Source organism: Orycteropus afer, unplaced genomic scaffold, assembly GCF_000298275.1.
Source record: "Orycteropus afer afer isolate SDZICR_OR568_19922 unplaced genomic scaffold, OryAfe1.0 scaffold00255, whole genome shotgun sequence".
Taxonomy (NCBI): domain Eukaryota; kingdom Metazoa; phylum Chordata; class Mammalia; order Tubulidentata; family Orycteropodidae; genus Orycteropus; species Orycteropus afer.
Window position 1 is genome coordinate 4,418,217 of NW_006921842.1, and position 21,965 is coordinate 4,440,181.

General features: G+C 40.0%; 10 non-coding genes across 10 annotated transcripts; 3 read left to right on the plus strand and 7 right to left on the minus strand.

Annotated features, from left to right (window-relative positions):
• Window positions 1-2,080: 2,080 nt before the first annotated feature.
• On the minus strand, window positions 2,081-2,162 carry TRNAS-GCU. Its single transcript has one exon. It is a non-coding gene; the product is annotated as a tRNA-Ser (tRNA).
• Window positions 2,163-9,777: 7,615 nt separating this feature from the next.
• On the minus strand, window positions 9,778-9,849 carry TRNAQ-UUG. The gene has a single exon. It is a non-coding gene; the product is annotated as a tRNA-Gln (tRNA).
• A 494-nt stretch (window positions 9,850-10,343) lies between these two features.
• TRNAQ-UUG lies at window positions 10,344-10,415 on the minus strand. The gene has a single exon. It is a non-coding gene; the product is annotated as a tRNA-Gln (tRNA).
• Window positions 10,416-11,528: 1,113 nt separating this feature from the next.
• Window positions 11,529-11,610, minus strand: TRNAS-UGA. Its single transcript has one exon. It is a non-coding gene; the product is annotated as a tRNA-Ser (tRNA).
• Window positions 11,611-12,066: 456 nt separating this feature from the next.
• On the minus strand, window positions 12,067-12,138 carry TRNAM-CAU. The gene has a single exon. It is a non-coding gene; the product is annotated as a tRNA-Met (tRNA).
• Window positions 12,139-12,559: 421 nt separating this feature from the next.
• TRNAG-GCC lies at window positions 12,560-12,630 on the minus strand. Its single transcript has one exon. It is a non-coding gene; the product is annotated as a tRNA-Gly (tRNA).
• A 4,155-nt stretch (window positions 12,631-16,785) lies between these two features.
• Window positions 16,786-16,857, minus strand: TRNAW-CCA. Its single transcript has one exon. It is a non-coding gene; the product is annotated as a tRNA-Trp (tRNA).
• A 1,860-nt stretch (window positions 16,858-18,717) lies between these two features.
• TRNAR-UCG lies at window positions 18,718-18,790 on the plus strand. Its single transcript has one exon. It is a non-coding gene; the product is annotated as a tRNA-Arg (tRNA).
• A 1,503-nt stretch (window positions 18,791-20,293) lies between these two features.
• On the plus strand, window positions 20,294-20,375 carry TRNAS-AGA. Its single transcript has one exon. It is a non-coding gene; the product is annotated as a tRNA-Ser (tRNA).
• Window positions 20,376-20,870: 495 nt separating this feature from the next.
• Window positions 20,871-20,943, plus strand: TRNAR-ACG. Its single transcript has one exon. It is a non-coding gene; the product is annotated as a tRNA-Arg (tRNA).
• Window positions 20,944-21,965: the final 1,022 nt, after the last annotated feature.

Below are 21,965 nucleotides of genomic sequence, written 5' to 3' on the forward strand. Positions count from 1 at the left end.
CAAACTCTTAAATAAAAAATAAACTTTAAAAAGGGGGAAAAAAAAGTGTTCTAAAGCAAAAAAAAAAAAAAAAAAAAAATCTCATTTGTTAGGTATCAAACCAGTTGTTGTTAAGTGCCATCTAATTGTTTCCGACTCATAACGACCCCACGCACAGCAGAATGAAACACCACCCAGGCTTGAGCCAGCTCCACGATTTTTGCTACATTTGAGATCATCGCTGCCGCCCGTGTCAATCCACCTCATTGAGGCCCTTCGCCTCTTTCCTCGACCCTCCACCTTACCAAGCATGACATCCTTCTCCAGGGAATGGTCCCTTCTGACACGACCAAAGTATGTGAGAAGTCTGGCCATTCTCGCCTCCAAGGAGCATTCTGGCTGCACTTCCGCCAGGACAGACCTGTTCTTCTGGCAGTCCATGGTACTTTCAGTATTCTTTGCCAACACCACAGCTTAAAAGCATCAACTCTTCTTCGGTCTTCCTTATTCATTGTCCAGCTCTCACATGCATATGAGGCGATTGAAAATACCATGGCTTGTGTCAGACGCATCTTAGTCCTCAATGAGACATTTTTACTCTTCAGCACTTGAAAGAGGTCCTTTGCAGCCGATTTGCCCAGTGCTATGTGCCGTCTAATGTCCTGACTGCTGCTTCTCTTGGCGTCGATTGTAGAACCAAGCAATGTGAAGTCTGATAATTTCAGTCTTTTCTCCATTTATCATAATGCTGCTTATAGGTCCAGTTGTGAGGATTTTTGTTTTCTTTATATTGAGATGTAATCCATACTGCAGATTGTATTCCGTAGGAAAGACTATTACCTTAAACACCAGGTCTAAAGCAACCTGGTTATCCTCACCTTAATAAAGAAAGGTTGATTATGTAAATTTTTTTAACAATTGGTTTGTATATTCTCTACCTCTGTTTCCTCTATAAAATGGAGAGAGATGATAAAGGAGGGAATTTTTTCAGTGAGATAATCTCCCTGTGATTTTTGGTACTCCACCCTGTGTACGTGGCCCCCTTGCTATGTTTTCTATAAAGTAGAAACAGATGACTGGTGGGATTTTGTGCAGTCGTGTGTGAAAATTAAGATGTACGTGGCAGAAAATGATCAAAGAGGGGAGAAACAAATAGAAGCTGGAACACTTGGGAAAGATCTTCTATTTAAATTCACATAAAACACAGAGAGTGATCCTTCCCTTTTGCCAGCTCAGGGGAAGAAGGGTACGTTTGATCTGAGTCTAGCATAAGGATTTTCTTAGAAGGGAGAAGAGACCCACTAGGCGGAGAGCTCTGCAAGAGCAAAAGCAGAGCGGTGAACACGGAGCGGGAATCAGTGGTCAGGTAAAACCAGAGTTTGGCGAAAGAGGGGCAAGAGTGAGACTGGATGTTAAGAAGGAAAGCCTTGAGTGGAATCTAGAAACTTGCGTGGGATTTAGAAAGGCGGAGAAAATTTGGCAAACAATTGCGAAGACAAGAAACCCGACTGACTAGTGGGTGGGAACAGGGAATGGAGCATACTGGCAGGAGGAGACACATTCAAATCCGCTGCGCAGCCTGCGGCACCGACAACTGGGCCGCACCCACAGAGAATATGATTTAACTGGTCTGAGATGGAGCAGAGTCAAGGGCATATTTTAGAAGACTCCTCGGTTGCGTGTACAGTAATTTACAACTACTGTTGTTTGCGAACTCAGGCAGGAGAGAGCCTGGGGCTGCTTGGACAGGGGGTTCTACGAAGACGGAAGTCAGAAGTTCTGGAATTAGGGTTTGCACGAAAGGTTATCTACTACAATGGCGGAGAGCCTGGAACAGCCGTGGCCACACCTCCCTGCCTGAACAGTGAGAACACAGCTTAATAATTCCCTCAGAAAGGCGATGCGAGGCTTTCGGGAAACCTCATAAACTGTGAATTTTGTATAAAATGGGAATGATCTTTACTGCTCTCATTTGGGTAGTTAATTACTGATAAGAGCCGTTAGTCACAGCATATTATCATTCTTTTGCGCCCCAACCAAGTACTCAAGTGCAGAGTGCTAAAATCTCACTCCCACAACACCGTGGGGGGAAAGGAAAGAACGACGAGGATGGGATTCGAACCCACGCGTGCAGAGCACAATGGATTAGCAGTCCATCGCCTTAACCACTCGGCCACCTCGTCTCCTCTGTTGGAAGGTACTTCTCAGGTGACTACTATGGCTCTTTGTTCAGCAGACTTCCATTTTGTGGTTTTATTTTTGTATGTTTTCACTGATGCTAAAGTCTTTACTTTCCATAAACGGTTGTCTTGCTTTAATAAAGAAAGAAAAAAAGAAGAAGGGACTGCAGGTGGAGGTGGGAGGAGTGGTCTGTGGAACTGAGTATGAGTAAAGACGAAATGTACACTTCGAAAGCGTAAAGGAAGAAACTTCAGGGGAAAATGTTAATGACTGCTTTTGTAATAAAAATCAAATTGTATTTTGCCATTTCTATTAGGCCATGGATATTAAACCAGTTATGTAATATTTATTCTTGCACCCCTGTACACTCGATGTGATTCTCATTCCAAAGGACACCCATCATATGGATTATATGGAACAAATAATCATCACCTCTTTAGGGTGATTATTTAGGATAATGGGATATTTAGGATAATGGAAGAAGAGTTGAGAAGACGGGTTAAAGTCAAATTGTAATTAGTTCTTCCACTTTGTAAAATTGCACCAAAATCACAATAAAAAGTTGAGTTTTTTTTAAAATTATTATAGTTCTGAATGCCAGAACACATATTTGGGACATTATCTTGAAGAAATGTGGGCCATCTGAGAATGTTTTGTTTTTTGTTTTGTATGTGGTGATATGTTCAAAATGATAATTTAGTATTGTCATTTTTTATTATTACTTACTTATTTAATTCCCCGCTAGCCAAAGACAACCTAGATCACATCTGTAGTTGAATAAATTTGGCGTACTGCTGTTGCAATCAGAAGAATGGTGTTTAAAAAGATCTTACTGCAGCATTTGTGCTTGTATGGGATGATTTGGGAGAGGATGCAAAAACACCAGGGCTTTGTTCTGGATTGAATGCTGTCAGGAAGGGAGGGCATAATAATAATTCTGACTGAATATCTGAATAAACATTATCTAGAAGAAGGGAACAATAGACCAAAGCTAAAGCTTTAAAACCAGTAGTCCATCATATTATTTGGTAAAAAGGGATGATTGATATTTTTGTGGTTTTTACAGTCACCTTGTTTTATTGTCTGTGATTAGACAAGATTATGAAGTATATTTGTTATTTTTTTGTTTCTATCTCACTTTGTCATGATCACAGAGTGATCTTGGGTGATGTTGGTGTTCTGGGACATTGTGTTGAACAAAAGGGCTCCATGATGTAGGAGTGAGCACCAGGCCTAATACCAGAATCAGGCCACTTTCTGGATGCCAGAAGCTGCTTTTCTCTTTCTCCTCTATACCCAATATCATTACAGGAAAATAATTGTGTGTGTGTGTGCGCACGCATGTACATGTTATGACATAATGTAACATAAACAAAATATGAAAATGAGAATGAAGGAAAAATAAAGATGATGCTTGGAACAGGGAAAAGATTAAAATTCAATGCCCTAAAAAGTGTTGTGGTGGTGGTTGTTGTTGTTATGTGCCATTGAGTCGGAGAGTGGCTGGTGGATTTAAACCACCACCAGCCTCCTGGTTAGCAGTCAAGTGCCTTTAGGCACTGCCCTACCAGAGCTCCTCTAAAGAGTGTGGAGGGATCGATTAATTAAATACCAAATGTTTTAAATATCAAATCAGAATTAAAACATATCAATCTAAAATAAAGTTGTGCTTTTTTAAAGCTTGAGTGACAAATTCTAAAACATTTCTGGAAAGAAAAAAATTGCTTTGGCTTTGTGGTAGTATGATTAGGAATTGTAATGCATGATAAGAAAACCAGGGCCTGAAGGGTCCATTGGTTCTTTAATTTATTCAGTTTTTCCACAAATATTTCTTGAGTATTTCATAAATGCCTGTCGTAGTGTTCTCTAGAGAAACACACACACAAGCTTAATTGGCATAAGTAAATCTCTCTCTCTCTTTATGTATATATGTATATATATACACACACACACATATGTGTGTGTGTATATATATACATTTATACATAAAGAGAGAGAGATTTACTTCAAGGAATTAGTTTATACAATTCTGGGTACTGACAAGTATAAGATTCATAGGTCAAGCAGTTAAGCAGTGGGCTGTAGACCCCTGAAGACTTTGGTCCCAAAATCAATAGGTCAGGGGACAGAAAGAGTATAAAGTAAGAGTTCTACCAAAATTTATGATAACTTCTTAGCCACAACCAAACACCTTAAGGGAGTGAGTTGTTGAGCCTGTGGGCTCGGGATCATGGTCACAGGGGGCATCAAGCTTAATTGGCATAAGTTGGTACACAAAAACATTATTATGTATCCTATTTTGGTGAGTAGTGCCTGGGATCTTAAAAGCTTATAAATGGCCATTTAAGATGCAACCATCGGTCTTCCCTTGTCCAGAGCAAAGAAGAGTGAAGAAGATCGAAAATATGTGAAAACAATTAGTCCAAGACTAGTGGACCATCAGAACCCCAGCCTACACAACCCTAAGACCAGAAGAACTAGATGGTGCCCAGCTACCACTGCCAACTATTCTGAAAGTGATCAAAATTGGAGGTCTAGGATAGAATGGAGGAAAAAAGTAGAATAAAACTCAAAATCTTAAAAAAGACCAGCCTTACTGGTCTGATAGAGACTGGTGAAACTACTGAAACTATGGCCCCTAGTCACTCTTCAGGCTTAAACTCAGTTCCCTGGCTTAACCTTCAGCCAAACAACAGACAGGACTACGCGGTGAACAACTACCCCAGGGAAATGCACTCCTTAGAACAATCAACCATGGGAGATCTGAAGGGCAGCATTTGTTCAGGGAGAAATGCAGAAGGCAGGAATGCTTAGGAAAGAAGGACACAGGGAAAAGGTAACCACAGGAAAAAAGTGGGAAGAGAGTTGTTACATTGTTGGGATTGTAATGAATGGCATGAAACAAAATGTTTATCATTGTTGAAGGGAAAACTGATTTGCTCTGTAAACTTTCATCCAAATCATAATAAAAATTTCTAAGAAATTTAAAAAAAAAAAAGCATTCTGCCAAAATATCTATTTTTATATAGTCTGAAGCCAGAACATACCCAAGGGAAACTCCCTGTTTGCTTGTAAAGCCTTCAACAGATCGATGGAGGCCCACCGGCCTTATATGGAAGGTTATCTATCTTACTTAAGACCAACTGATTTAATCACATGCAACTACTACATAACAGGAACTAGATTAATGTTTGACCAAACAACTAGGCACCATGGCCTAGCCAAGTTGACACATGATTAACTATCACAGTGTCAGACACTGGTCTAGGTACAGTAATATGCACCACGTACAAAATCCCAATAGAGAGAGGCAATAAGCAATGTAAAAAGCAAAATATATGTCAGAAGGTGATAACTGCCTTAGAGTGCTGGGTTGCAACTTGAATAGAGCAGCCAGGAAAAATAAGTTCAATGGTTCCCACTCCATTTTGCACTTTTGAATCCATGTGGAACTTTATAGAAATAAAATAATGGTAGTAACAATCTAGGCCAGAGCTAAAGAAAACAAGAAAAAAAAAAAAAAAGTGCTATCAAGTTAATTCTAACTCATAGTGACTACTATTGAGTTTCCAAGGCCATAAACCTTCATGGAAGTAGATTGCCTCGTCTTCCTTCCACAGACTGGCCAGAGGGCTTGAACTACCAACTTCCTGTTAAGAAATCAAATCCCTTAGGCATTATGCCACCAGAGCTCCTTTTTAGGCCAGAGCTAGCAGAGTTCTTTCTACCTTGGAGTCCCTAGGTTCTTTAAAACCCAGTGTGGTAGGCAGACTTTTTGTGTAATCGTCTCTTTTGAGTGTGGATTGGACCTAGTGTTTTGCTTCTAACCGTACAGCAAAGGTGATGAGATACCACTTCCTTAGTTAAGTTAGAAAAGTTTGTGACTTCCATTTTAGCAGCAAATGTTCCCTATTTCCTTCTTAGTTTACATACTTTGATAAAGCAATCCACTTTGTTAATGAGGCCCACGGGACAAGGAACTGAGGGTAATCTTCAGGCAATAGCCAAGAAGAAACAGACGCCCTCAGCCCAACAACCTTGTGGTTGCTAAATCATGCCAACAACCACGTGAGTTTGGAAATGGAACGAATCTTCCTCATTTGAGCTTTGAGATAACTACAGCCCAGTCGACACCTTGAATACAGACTATGAAAGACAATGACATTGTTGTTGTTGTTGTTATTTGCCATCGAGTCGGCCCCAACTCATAGCGACCCCTCCTTGGGTTTCCGAGGCAGTATCACTAAGTAGGAATGCCCAACCTTCCTTCCGAGGAGTGGCTGGTGGGTTTGAACCACCAGCCTTCTGGTTAGCAGTCAAGTGCCTTAGGCACTATGCTACCAGGGCTATGAAAGACAATGACGTAGAGGTCCTACCTAAACCATGCTTGGATTCCTGACCCACAGAAACTGTGAAATAATAAATGTGAATTGTTTTAAGCTGCCACATTTTGTAATTTGTTACACAGCAATAAAAAACTAATACACTCAGAGGCCCAATGGCCCAAACATTAGTGGACCCTGGGGCTGGAAGGGAATATAATTGAGAAGATAAAAATACAAGGTTCCACAAATTTCCAGATCTGAGTTCAGACACTAATCATTACCTTATGGAACCCTTACATGGACGTCTCCCTATTACCATGGTCACAGAGGACATCAAGAGCAACTGGGAGAACATACAACACAAAAATATTTTCTACATCTTACTTTGATGAGTAGTGACTGGGATCTTAAAAGCTTACAAGTGGCCATCTAGATGCAACAATGGGTCTCTCCTAGTCCAGAGCAAAGAAGAATGAAGAAAGCCAAAGATGCAAGCAAATAGTCTAAGGGACTAGTGGACCATGTGAACCTCAACCTATATGATCATGAGACCAGAAGAACCAGATGGTGCCCAGCTACCATTATCAACCACTCAGAAAGGGATCAGTTCAGGAGATCCTGGATAGAGTGGGAGAACAATGTGGAACAAAACTCAAACTCTTAAAAAGATCAGGTTTACTGGTTTGATAGAGCCTGGTGAGACCCCTGAGACTATGGGCCCTAGACCCTTCAGGTCTAGAATTGAACTCACTCCTGTGGCTTCCAGCTAAACAATAGACAGGCATACAGGGTGAACATTTACCTCGGGTAGATACATTCCTTAGAATGATGTATCGATCATGGGAGAACAGAAAGGCAGTGGTTGTAGAGGGAAATAGCTCGGGGGGCAGGAATATATGGGAAAGAAGAACACAGGGAAGAGGTAACTACAGGGAGGAAGTGGGAAGACAGCTGTTACATTGTGGGGAATTGCAGTCAGCTACATGTGTATGAACTGCTGTATGGAAAATGAATTTGCTCTGTAAACTTTCACCAAAATCACAATTTAAAAAAAAAAAAAAGTTTTTTAAGTCTTCCTATTGAAAAATTTGTGTTTAAGATGAAGCCAGATTGATACATTATCTTGGGGGAAAAAAGTCATAATATAGATTAAATCTAAGAAGCATTAATAGATGCCTGCTAGCTATAAATAGAAGCTGTGGTAGGCTGGGTAATGAAATATGTCCACCTCCTAATCCCTGGAACCTGTGGATATGTTATTTTACATGGTAAAAAGAGACTTTGCAGATGTGATTAAACTGGAAATTTTGAGATAGGGAGGTTGTCCTGGATTATCTGAGTAGGCCAGATCTAATTATAAGAGCCTTCATAAAAGGAGGTAGAAAGGTCAGAGTTAATAGGAGGAGATGTGATGGTGAAAGCCAGAGGTTAGTGTGATTCAAGAAAGGGACCACTAGAAGCTGAAACAGATCTTTCCCTGAAGCTTGTAGAAGAAAGAAAAAATGTGTTGATACCTTAATTTTAGACTTCTGATCTCTAGAACTGTGAAAGAATAAATGTGTGTTGTTTTAAGCCACTAAATTTACGGTAATTTGTTACAGCAGCAATAGGAAACTAATACAGAGGCATTAAGATACTACCATGACTGGGCCTCAATATAGGTGAGAGGAAGTTTACAGGGTGTTCTCTAGAACAATTTTCAGAGGCCAGGGGAGCTCATGGGGCTCTTCTTTTGCTGTCTTTGACAACCCTGGAGGATGCATTTTTGAGCTGTGGTGAGAGAATTGACAGAAAGGATTTAGTCTCTCCAAATGGGGTTGCTGTATTCAGAGTCCAAAGTATTATTAACCTTTACACCATGGGACCTTTAGATAATAAACTTTCTACAGGAAGACTTGTGTACTATTACATAAGGCTGCATCTTTAAGATGTCTTAGGCACAGATTCAATCTAAGCAAGCTTGCTGTGTAAGAGATGACAGGCGTTCTCAGATAACTTAATGGCCAGGTTCTTACTCTATGGTTTGTCAGTTTCAGGTCTGTGTTCAGAATGTGTTAAGTGGGTTCCGGATCAGAAAGGAGTCTCAGATAGGGTCTTTGCCAAATGAACTCTTAATCACCCAAGTGTGTAATTAATATGAGGACCTAGCTGACTAGACACCAGACAAAGCAAAAGAGGACAAAAAGAGGAGGGATTTTAGAGGAACATGAGGGTGATCGGATAGGGTAATTTTCAGCCAGAAGAGAGCAAGCAGCTGGAAGTTGTTCCATGGGAGAGGAAGTGCAGGTGAAAGGAGGGAGTCTGCCAGACTGTCCTCCTGGTTTGAGAAAACACAAAAGCAAGGTCACCAAAACTGAGATAGGTCTGTCAAGATGTGAAGTCCAGGTGCTAACCATAGGGTCTTTGTAGATGGATCTCTATTGAAAGACTGATGTGTATTCTTACCATATCAGTTCATTTCAAAATAATGTGGATACACATTAGTTTAAGGAGTTGGGACAGAGCTCCTGGAAATTCTAAGATGTACACGACAACCATACAGTACAAACTATTGCTGGGTGTGTGAGTGGTTAGAAGCTCATGAAACACCTTTGAAGGTTCCAGGGAAGGAAGGCCCTGAGATTGGACACTGTCAAACATGAACTCTAACCACTGGGTCAGGATTCTAATTTACCAGCATCCGAGGAACTGGACAAAAAAGTAAAAGAGGATTGGGGCTGGACTTCCAACAATAGGTGGTTAGGGACAGTTTTCTGCAGGCTAGAGGCTGCATCTTGATTTAGTGGGAATAATTGGCTGTGCTTGCCAATTGCACAGCCAGGTCAGCTAAGGATTCAGCAGAGTCTCAGAGGAAAAGAACCAACATGTTGGTCCTACCGAGATTTGGACTCAAACACACATAGATTCAGAGTTCAAGATGCTAACCATTATGGGGTATCCTTTCATGAGGAGATGGCTACTGCAATTCTCATGTATGTTTTTCTATCAGGCCAGCACATTTTGAGTGAGGTCCAGAGAACAGAACCATCGGCGGGGCCTCTGACACACAAACTCTTAGGCACCAGGAACACGGAAATATTGTAAAAGGATCTGAGTAAAAGAATCTGACTTTAAAACAAGAGAAGTGTCAGGAGAAAAACATATCCTATAAGGATAGGAGCCAGAGAAGCGTGTAAGGAGTTGCAAGACGCTCTTTGGGAGAATCAAGTACTTCGGAGAGGGTAGATCACGCCACGATGTGTTTGAGATGAAAGAGAATGAGAATCAGCACAGTTCAACCAAAAAAGCAACCAGGTCCCACCGAGATTTGAACTCGGATCGCTGGATTCAAAGTCCAGAGTGCTAACCATTACACCATGGGGCCCTCACGTATAGAATGCTAATGTAATATCTCTCTGCAAAGTCAGTTTTAGAGTGTTTCATCCTATTCAGAAACAGCAATGAAGTTTCTGCTTGGAACAAAGGCTTCCAAGTTGAATACAACAGCCAACTACCTACGACTGGAGCTCACATGCCTTATAGACTATTTAGAACAAAGTTCGTGGTTAGAAACTGACAGAACTTATTGAGCAGTCTCTAAAAAAGGAAATACGAACCTCTAAGCATCCAGGAGCGGTATCCAATTTACAAAGATTTAAGGGATTCTCGACAAAAACTAGATCAAACGAAATACAGGGTACAGGAGAAGGCGGATATGGATATTCAGATGAAAGTGTGGAGAATACTTTTCTGTCTCGTTTCTTATTGGGGATAGAGTGCTCAGGTTCACAGGTGTATGAATCCTACTTCTGATACGTACTTCCACCAGGGTGCGAAAGTGATTTGAGAGAAGCAGAGAGAGATAACCAAAACGAGGAAAGGTCCCACCGAGATTTGAACTCGGATCGCTGGATTCAAAGTCCAGAGTGCTAACCATTACACCATGGGGCCGACAAATTGATCTCTACCAAGCAAGCTTTTGTCAGTGCACTTTTACAATGTGTCAGATTAAATTTTACTGGCATGTTCTCCATAATATGCATTTTCTTGAAATTCGAGGAAGCAATTGCTCAATCCAGAGGAAAACTGGAACAGATCTCACCCCTTTGTTTGGAATTGCTCTAAACTGAGGGCGGACGTTTGAGAACGGGTATCCCTTGCAAAATCAGAACTGTACATTTACTGAATTCCTAATCTGGATTATAGAGCAAAACTACAAATCTCTTAGGACATGAATGCATTTGGAAAACACAACAAAAACAAAGTTAAATAATAGTGAGATGTTAGAAATTTACTGATATTTTAGGAGATTATCTTTTTATAAAATGCTTACCTTTTAAAATATTTTTATTTCCTCTTTATTCTTATCTACATTTCCTAATGGATAATAAAAAGATAAATCTTTGTTATATTTACTTTACTCTTATTTATGTTACATATACATGTGTATAAGAAAGAGTGAGTTTTACCAAGCAAAACAGTTTAAAATAATAATTTGACTTAGCCAGTGTCTGAAAACAGTTTTGAAAATTATCTGGTAATTTAATTGTCTTTAATTCTCTAATTTTTTAATTCTTTAATTCTCTCTGCAATTCTGGCTCCCAAAAAGTGGGATGATAAGATTCCAGAGAAGTGGAAAGACTGCACGTTTCTGTTAAAAACAGTCATTCCAAAACATAAAATGTGCTCTTAGGTAAAACAGTGACGCACTCGACCTACCCAAATTCTTGGAAGACTCTCTGGTTGAAGTTAGAGATAGGCAAAGTTTTGGAGGTCGGACTTCAGCTGAATTTCGGTTAAGAGTAACAGAAAGAACAATAACAATCAGTCAAAACAGCTTGAGCGTTTTTTTAACACTTTTGCAGAGTTCTTAGAAACCCCTGGTGTTACCGGGTGGTTTTTCCCAAAGATGTTTTCAAAGACTTTCTCTTATCTACTTTCCGTAAAACGAAATGAATAGAAATACGTGCCTTCAATTTTATGTGGAAAGATAACAGCAACAAAGGAAAACAATGAATTTCATGTTGTTCTGTGGTCCAGCTGGTGACGAATAAAATACTCAGCCGTAGTCGGCAGGATTCGAACCTGCGCGGGGAAACCCCAATGGATTTCAAGTCCATCGCCTTAACCACTCGGCCACGACTACTCGACTGTCTCAAAGTTCTGGATATATTCCCATGAGGAATATCTTTCCTGTTACAAAACTATATTTATTCATTCCGAAAATGTAATAATTGTTCTAGAATGCCTCTCATTATGGAAAAATGATCAAGACTGTGAAGGTAAAAGTGTTGGTTAGAGGAGTTATTACAAATTGCAACACTGGTCTGATGTACAACAAACTAAAAACCCCGTGAGAGTTACATTCTAACCTCTAGGTGGTACCAGATACCGAGAATCACAGAACAAATTTCTAAACCCCTCGCAAGACTTCATGAGTAAGATCTACCAGTGATGAAGACTGATGATAGGAATTTGTGGCGAATGATTTTAGGGTTCTTACACAAGAAGTGCTTTATGCAGACCTTTGATAGATAATTCAGTGACGTGCAAACTTCACTTGTCTCGTTTTTCTAAAATCTGAATTGAAATTAAAAGCTTGTAGCAGAGGATGGTTTCGATCCATCGACCTCTGGGTTATGGGCCCAGCACGCTTCCGCTGCGCCACTCTGCTCACACAGAATACAGCTGTTTTCAAATAGATATTCAAAGCAATGACTTTCAGCACTTTGCCAAGATCATTTCCTGTTTTTTAATGATCCCTGAGTCTTCCTAGGAAAATGAAAGAGATACATTCCTATATGTAGGCGGTTGCGCTGTCTTTAGATCCTAATGCCTCAGAGTTTTCTCCCACAAAAACCTCAGATCAATTGAGGTCGAAAGGGAAGTGAAGGAAACCCAAATCTCCCCGAGTTTCCTTGAGCTCAGATGGGATTAAGTGTTTCCGATTTTTGGTAAATCAAACGCATGCTAGTTGGCATAATTTATAAAAGTGAAGTTGCCAAAGTGTTACCTTTGACCTCCTTGCAATCCACCGGATACTGGAACGAAGGTAATTTTTAAATGATTTTTATTTGGAGGGAAAAAGGAGAAGCTGCATTGGCCGGGAATCGAACCCGGGCCTCCCGCGTGGCAGGCGAGAATTCTACCACTGAACCACCAATGCTCCCCGAACACTCCCGTCTTTATTTAGTCTCTTATTACCACTCCTCGGAATGAAGCTTGGGCCATATATTTATGTAGAGATACTGCCTCGGAAATCCCAAGAGTCGTGGGCAGTGAGTGACAGGTATACCAATGTCATCCCTCAATGATAATTATGCATGCTTTTCCCTACGAATTTCTTAAGTCCAATTAAAGAAAAGATATCTAAATGATGTTCTAAGAAAACTCGTAACCTGAAAGGAAGCTGAACCTCTGCTGGTCAGTGAACCTTGGTGAAAAATGTCTATAAATACCCTCAATTGAAATCTCTAGTGAAAACAAAGTCTGCAAATCTCTCATTTAGTATGCAAGCGTATTTGATGAATGTACTAGATCAGAGCACTCAATTCAACTCTGAAACATCAAGTACCAACATTTTGGAAAAACAAAACAAAAAACCTACTGACATTCTTTTATGGAGTCTCAAGGGTCCGACTCCACGGCACATAACAACAACAACAAAGATTTGGTAAGGAGGGTATTGTCACTGGAAGTGGGAATGATAAAGCAAGAATTCTGAAAGTATTCTTCTGAATCCTCTTCCATAGGTACAGCCTATTATTTGCTCCTGGAGAGAGTGACCTCCTGTTGCTGAGACTGCTGGGGTGCTTTGGAACCAAAAGCTAAAACGAAGCCTCACAAATAAATGGAAATATGGCTCCTATTTTTTTTTTTTTTAGTATTTTTCATTTGGTTTGGAGAAAAGAACAACACACAGAAAACCACTGTTGAACAACAAAAAGTAAACTAAGACAACAAGACTGAGTTAATTGGGTAAGGACGAGCATAGCCTCCAGCGTCCTGTTTGTGCCTTAGAGTGGTAAGAGCAAAGTTGAGCTATTGATTGAGATTCTGAAATCTAGTTTACCAGGGGTCTTTCGAACGGGGGACATGATTAAGATTGGGTAAGGATCATGATATAATAATTTAGGGTTGGTAAACACAGCCAGGAGAGAATTTTGAGGTTGTAAACATTATCTAATGCTATGTTACAAATTGTCCTAAAACTTAGGGTTACAACAAGTATTTATTCTCTCATAGTTTCTGTGGGTCAAGAACTCAGGAGTGGCTTAAGTGGGTGGGAGTTTTTCATGAGGTTGCAAACAAGATGTTGACAGAGGCTTCCCGGGGTCTAGAGAATTCTCTTCCAAACTCGATCAGTTGGCCGTTGGATGGAAGCCTTAGTTATTTATTTACCACACGGGCCTCTCCATAGGTGAGTGTCCTCTTGGCACTGGCAGCTGGATTCCATCAGATCAAGTGATCTGAGAGAGTAAAAAGGAAGCTTCAGTGTCTTATATGACTTAGTATAGTACCGTCACTTGCACATTAGTCTATTCACTAGAACCAAGCCACTACATTCAGCTCACACTCAAGGGGAAGAAGGAAACTGAAGGGCAGGGTATTTAAGAATGTGTGGACATATTTTAAAACCATCACACAAGTGCTAAAAGAGCATTGCTGTGTAAACTGTCATTTGATACCTTCCAATGAAAAGTTGACAGGTCTTTCAAGAAATTCCTGCAATGAACAATAAGTTCCTGGAATAAGCAAAAAGTTATTTGCAACTTTTATCTTCCTAGGCATCAGTCTCAGGGAATAGTAAAGTTATGTGATGAAAATACTATAATACTAAAGTCATGTCAATGAAGACAGGAAGCTGTGGGGATGGTTTCAATTCTCACATTTGATACAAGGCTCCCATAAACTATACAGATACATTTTTTTGTCAGATAAACTTAAAAGGCTATATTTAAAACATTAACTCTGGGGGGGAAAATCATAGCTAGAAAATAATTTAGCTGTCTCACAATAAAATTGAAAATATTGATTGTTTTAATATGCCTCCTCTTGGAAATTAAAGTCTACTTACTACTAATCTGAATTATGTTTAAAACTATTTTCATGGACCTCTCTGAATTTTCAAAGCAGCATTGGACTGGAATTTTATGGAAATGATATTTTAGCTTGGCTTCTACAGAAACAAAATATATCATTTCCTTACCAAATAGTTGGAGTCACTCAGTATGCTTATAATATACCAATATGTGAGACTACAAGATGCACTGCGGATGGTCGTGGGGAATGAAATCAAATGCTCAGCTAAAAGATAAATCTAGTGAAGACAGAAGAGTATGCATGTGAACACCTAAAATTGGGAAATCCGTGCATAAGTGAGATAGAATAAAAATATCATTATTGGAATTGGTCAACCTCCCAGACATAATTATGACCTCATTTGTGTCTCCTGTTCTAGGGTTTGAACCTCAGCTTTATTGATAAAGTTAGTGAAATTATCTCCTGAGGGTAATTAGGCTTGAGGGACTGATTCACACTAATAGGACTCACAGGAGCCAGATGTTGTAAATCTGAATAAAACTTATTAACTTGGAGAATTTATAACCTTTCAAGGCTGGTACTCATAGCCACAGGTCAGGTCAACTCGATCCTGGTCATACGGTTCTCTAGAGGGTGACTCAGTAATGAGAAAGGAGCCTGTTGGTACACCACCAGAAGAAAAGAAAGTAGGTCTTGAGAGATATTTCATTCAGGTTGTGATAAAACCTGATGAACTTCCCAAAGTTATTTTTCAAAGGAGATTGCTACATGTTATTCTGTATCATTGTTGCAAGAGCCAAACAATTATAGCTAAACCATCCACTGCATCTTTCATGACACAGAGAAATTATAAGATATAAGAAACAATGTAACATGCTCTATGCCATCCTGCCTTCTTAACTCTTACTGTTTGATTCTTTTCCAATTAACAGACATTTATGAATCCCCTACTATTTTTACATTTGAAATATACAAGTCAGCAAAAAGGAAACAAATTAAATTAATACCCAATCCCACACCTGGACATGACCACTATTAGTATTGTGATGTTATCAGCTAATTAGCCACATAAATGATACAGCTGTATAAGCTGACTGGTTAACATAGTACCAGTAAATAGTTGATGAGTACATCTTTTATCCATTTCAAATGTTTTAAATATCTTTCTGCATCATTAACTATTTTTCTTTGATATCATTTTAATGGCTGTATAATATTTTACTCTATAATCAATAATACATTTATTTAACCAATATCCCTCTGTTAGCGTTTTGTTTGGGTTGATCATTAAAAGATGAGTGTTTGAATCATGTTCTAAAGGACATATAACATTCCTTATGGACGAAATGGCAGGAGCAAAGGCCCTGTGGTGGGAAGTAGCATAAGGCATTTGAGGAACTGAAAAAAGACCCTGTGACTGAAGGTTAATAAACACAGTTAGCTCTTTTGTTTCATTTTAAACAAGAAAATGCCAGGATAAGATACGCACTTTAAAAACAAACATAGTAAGGAGACTGATGTAACTGAGCAAGGAGAGATTTGGAGAGGAGTTGGGAGGTTCATGTCAATATTCCTAGCAAGAGATAATTGGTAGAAGGAGAAAGAGCATTGTGATAATGAAGAAAAGTGGACAGATTGCATATAGCATATTAGGAGGTAAAACTCCGCATAACTGGCTACTCGGACTGGGGTGTGAAGTAAAGAAAGTGTAGTCCAGGATGGCTCCAGATTTTTGGCTCATGGAGATGGGGCTGAGGCTGAGGCTGGGGCTGGGGCTGGGGCTGGGGCTGGGGATGAAATTGTGGACCAGCTGAGAACACGTGCCAAATGTTGGAGGCCTAGAAGTAAAGGAACAGTTAGGAAGCAAAGAGGGCCAAGGATAAGCCTAAGGAATGCTAATATTTAGAGCTTAGGTGGAGGGGAGGGTCCTGAGTAGCAAAAGGCTGCGAGAAGTGATAGGAAAAGAAAGATGGGAACCAGGAGACTATGTGGTCCTTGATGCCAAAGAAAAGAGTAAAGTATCTTTTTGAGTAAGATGGCAAAAGATGCACGCCATGCAGGAGTTTTGTCCCATCTTAGAATCCCAATTGCAAGCCAAAGGCGAAAGCGATGTAGTCGCATCCCACTGGAATTCTAAAAGATACATCACATATTCTCTTCCTCTCAACTCAGTCCGGCAGCTCTACCACATCTCAAAACTGCAGGTCATTTTCACAGTCAACTATACCTCAAAGGAAAGTTAACTGTCAAATAATTTTAGTAGTCCCACTAAAAGTTTTGACCCCGACGTGATTTGAACACGCAACCTTCTGATCTGGAGTCAGACGCGCTACCGTTGCGCCACGAGGTCACGAGAAATTTCCTTCGTCTTGCTAGAATAGGATCTTGAATTATCTCCTTTCCCTTTGCCAGAGATACAAAATATTTATTTTTTTACCATTGACTTTGATAATTTTTCTCGCCACCGTTCACAGTCTAGCTACTACTTCCTTGAGGAAAAAAGTAAGAGCTTGACCAGATTAAATATTAATCACAAAACCCAAATGACCCCATATGGAGAGGGGGAGGGAACTTCAGTCTTTCCACTCTTCGAAATTTAACTATTTTGAGAAAATTCTTGTACGCATTGGGTTTAGAGTCTCAGTGAAACAGGAATTAAACGGCTACAAAGCTTGCACTATTACTTTTCCTGTAAATTCACTAGACGCCTCCATTTTCCGTACCCAACTGCAAGAGGTGTCAGGTCTTTCAGTCTCCTACCTTCCTCCTCCCTATCCGCTCACCTCATCTTCAATCTGGTGAGATTTAAGATTTTATTTTATCTTCAAAATCTACCGCGAGTGGCATCTCTTCTTAAAGGCCTCACTCCTCAGTGGGCCTTCTGGTCTCTATAGTGTACATGTGCCATTCAATCTACAACATTGTCCCCAAACAAACCGCTAACATTCACTTTAATTCGTATTATCTTATGTATGTGTTAGAAAGCTATTCCACCATAGTGAAGACTTAGCAGCCAGAGTTTTGAGAATAGTAACTTGTTAACTCAAAAAAGCAAACTCGCTGCCATCTAGTCGGACCCGACTCACAGTGACTCCTCCTTGGGTTTCTGAGGCGCTATCAGTACAGAAGTTGCTGGCCCAACCATCCTTCCGAGGAGTGGCTGGTGGATTTGATCCGCCAGTTTTCTAGTTAGTAGTGAAATGCCCTAGGCACCATGCCACCAGAGCGCCCAATAACTTGTTAGAAATGTGAATTCTAGGCCACACTCAAGACCTAGTGAATTGGATACTCAGGGCTTGAGATCCAGCAATTTATTTTAACAAATGCTCTAGGTGATTGCCATACACAGGAAAGTCCAAGGGTCATTGCTCGGGCCTAGAGACCCTACCTACATTCTACTCTCTGAAGAAAAGAAACTTGCAGTTTTCTTCCAGGATGGAGGAAAGGCAGTTTCCCGATGAAGCTAGTGGGGACAATTCCTGATACAATTAGGTAACTCCAAAGGGGATGGGCATGAGGTCTTCTATGCTGTAAATCTGATTGCCTCTGCTTTTCCTACTGTTGGTTTAGGATTCCGCTTTCTCAGGTCTGACAAATCAGCGATCACTCCTCAGTCGCCTTTCCAGATTACAAAACTGCTGCTGTTACCTTCTCTCTCGAACTTTTTATTCTATGTGAATTTGCATTTTAGAATTATTTGAGTGTGAGTTCTGGAGTGCATAAAAGTAAATTATTGTGTTTAATGCACAATCTTTACCTGGAAAGCAAAGGACTGGTGATTCCCTGGATCTGTAAAGCAAATTGGTTCTATCTTGGCCTAGTTTTAACCCATTTCCTTCAGCTCTCAGCTCAAGCATTTCTTCTCAGGCTCGGCCTTTCTCCCTAATTCCCATACAAAGATAAAGCCATCTATCAATTAAAGCATTATAACTATTAATTAAACCATGTTCCAATTATTGTAACGTTATATTTCTCTTTGGTAGTTATCTAGTTGTAACTTTACCGTCTTTTTGATCATTAGATTAAATTTGTTTTCCCAACTGGACTGCAGGATTTTTGAGGTGCTGGGCGCTGGAAATCAACAATTTCTCTATATTATATTACATTGTATACATATATATAATAAATTTTATGTATATGTTACATTTAGAACGCGAAAGAGGAGCAGTTATTTTTCCTTTTAAAAACTTTTCAGCAATACTCGCAGAAGGACCACGTGGCCTAATGGATAAGGCGTCTGACTTCGGATCAGAAGATTGAGGGTTCGAGTCCCTTCGTGGTTGCTGGGGTAGCTACGGTGTTACGATTTGAAGTGTATGTTTGATTCATATGATCCCCTTTTATCGATATTCTTCTCGGTTACAGACGGAGATGAGAAATTCATTCATACCCACATTAATAGTTTTATCCTCTATGTCTCTCTCCATGTCTTTTGGTTTTGTTTTTGTTTCTTTTTCTCCCTTCAAGTAAGTGTCTCTTTGTTTATATCTCTGTCTCTACTCATCACCACTATACAGTTTATTCTCTCGGTCAGAGCTACTCAAAATGTGGTCGACAGAAGTGGAAACTTTGGCGGTATATCCCCCAGCCATGCAACACCCTCGATTTGCTGTACCGGAATTTCTGGAGGTGGGAACCAGTAATTTGGGTTTTAACAAGCTTTCCAAGGGATTTCTATATGCGCTGGAGTTTGAGAACCACTGGAGGGAGATCTTACAATACAATACGCCTAATGCCACCTTCTTCTCGTTCACGTGACCAGAAAGTGAAAACTCCTCCGAGCCTTTTAACGCAAATCACCCAGAGTTCCAAAGTTGCCAAGAAAGACTTGGAGGCACGTAGGGAGGGCAGGAAAGATGGCAACAAGCTTGAAAAGAATAACCTCTCGCAAATGTAGAAAGAATGGTAGAATTAGAACAATCACTATCTGCAACTCCCAGAGAAATAATGGACTTAGGCAAAGAGTATTGTTATTATGATCAGGTGCAGTCCAGTCGGTTCCGATTCGTAGCAACTCAATGCACAACATAACGAAACACTGCTCGGTCCTCCGCGATCCTCACAATCGTTGACCTGCTTGAGCACGTTGTTGCAGCCACTGTGTCAATCCATCCGGTTGAGGGCCTTGCTCCTTTTCGCCTCGTATCAGAGATCTTAAAACATTAGGCAAAGATTTACTGGGAAATAACAGGTGTGTATGATGCTAAAGTTACCACCCCACGGATTACTTGCCAATGGACAGAGGCGGGAAAAAATCAACAAAGAACCCTGGGAACACCACTTCATTTTCACCATCATTGGGATAACCTGACAAGAGCCTCTTGATGGGAAGTTAAGTACCGTGTAAAGTACACAGTGTCGGGCAAAAAAAAAAATGTTTTACCTACATCTAATCCATTGATCAAAAGAATGTGATCAATTTCTTAGACTTAACTTCCAGTGTACGGAAATAAATGAAAATGAGGCATGAGGAAACCATGAGACAACTCTAGAATGTAGGACGTTCCACAAGACAATTAACTTGGATTGTTTTCAAAAGCTAATGTCAAAACAAGGCAAAAGCAGCAAAAAGTGATAGGAGGCTCGTCTAGAGTAAAAAGAGATTAAGTAAACAACCAAATGCAATGAATGACCTTTGATCCTGGTTAGAAAAACCGATTCTGAAAGACTTATTTTTACTGTTAGTTACTGTCGACTATTACTAAATCCTTATTAAAATAATAAGCAGCATGGAATAGATGATATATTGAAGCACAAAGTATATTACAAGGAATCCAAGGTTATCTGTAGTCGTGGCCGAGTGGTTAAGGCGATGGACTAGAAATCCATTGGGGTCTCCCCGCGCAGGTTCGAATCCTGCCGACTACGGAGGGTAAATTTTTTTTTTTATTTTCCTCCTTCTTCCCTTCTTCCCCCCACAATCTTTTAATCTCTCCATCTCTGTCCAATAATTACCATATTCTATTGCAAGCTATTTTAAAAAATATTAAACTTTTTCTCGGGTCTTTTACAAGTTACATAAAAAATAGATTCTTCTTGACCGAAGGAATCATTTAGGACGACTAAACAAAGTCAAGGAAGGTTGGGCAATCCTACTTCCGTAGTGATACTGCCTTGGAAACCCAAGGAGGGGTCGCCATGGGTCGGGGCCGACTCGACAGCACATAACAACAACAACAACAAACAAAGTCATGGAAATCAATAGAACCTTGTATTGTTTTAGTTCTGAGATTCCTTGGGTTCGAAATCCCAATGATCAAAGAAAGAAAGCTAAAAGAAGGGTTTTACCTACTCACCGTTAGAACAAGTAATCCCATCGCTTTCTTTTTCTTTAGTCATAACTGCTAAACCTTTCACGAACACGGGCCAGTGGCGCAATGGATAACGCGTCTGACTACGGATCAGAAGATTCCAGGTTCGACTCCTGGCTGGCTCGTTACTCTTCCTATTTTTGAGGTTCCAAAATTAAAAAAAGGTTAATATGGAAATGTTACGTCCTGAGAAATCACCTCGCCAGGTATTTTGTTCTCTCACTAACAAGTATTTGTTATACGCCTACTGAGTACAAAGTTCAGTGAGGAATCAAAGTCATCAGACTTCGTGGTCTAACATCCTGCAGTCTCGTGAGTACTGCTTCCTGTGCTCATTTCTCTCACTCCAGATAACTGAGGAGCTCTTTTTTACTCTTAAAACTGCTCTATAGATGTTTTAGTTTTGTTTGATTGATCAAGCGATTTATTTTTGAAGAAATAACACACATCAACTTTAGGGAGAGGAGTTTCGATTTCTTGTAGCACATTCTATATTGATACTAGCTACCAAACATACCTCCTGGTTGGAATGAGTGTTTTCTTAGAAATGAAAACCTTCTTCAAGGATGCATTTTCATTTATAGTGCTCGAGCTAATTGATTAGTTCTGACTCAGAAAGTTCCACATTGGATAAACCTTATCCAAATGGATAAGGTTTCTTTGTGGAGGCCTTTCCATTTAAAGAGTGTAAGAAGACAAAGAGAAAAGGAAGAAAGACTCCACAGTAGTCTGGGATGAAGGGAACCGTCTGTGTCAACCAGTTTGCCCCCGTTTGCTTCCTTTAAACATATTTGGGTTGGAAAGCAGTTGTTCTGCAACTGTAACATTTCATTAACCAGTAGAAAACCCAAGTTTCTCATAGCTGAAATCAGGAACCTCAGAAATATGAACCTCATAGAGAGCCATTTGGTTTTTTAAAAAACAATCATTTTCAATTTCAGGCCTCAGATTAGAAGTCCTCCCCATGGCATGTTAACATTCTGTGGTTTTAATGCCTCAAAAATATGGCCCCAGAAACCTTTTAAATATTACCTTCTACTACTTTATACCTCACCATAAAGAAAATGAAAATCCTCACAACAGGACCAATAAGCAGCATCAAAATAAACAGAGAAATGACTGAAGTTGTCAAAGATTTCATATTACT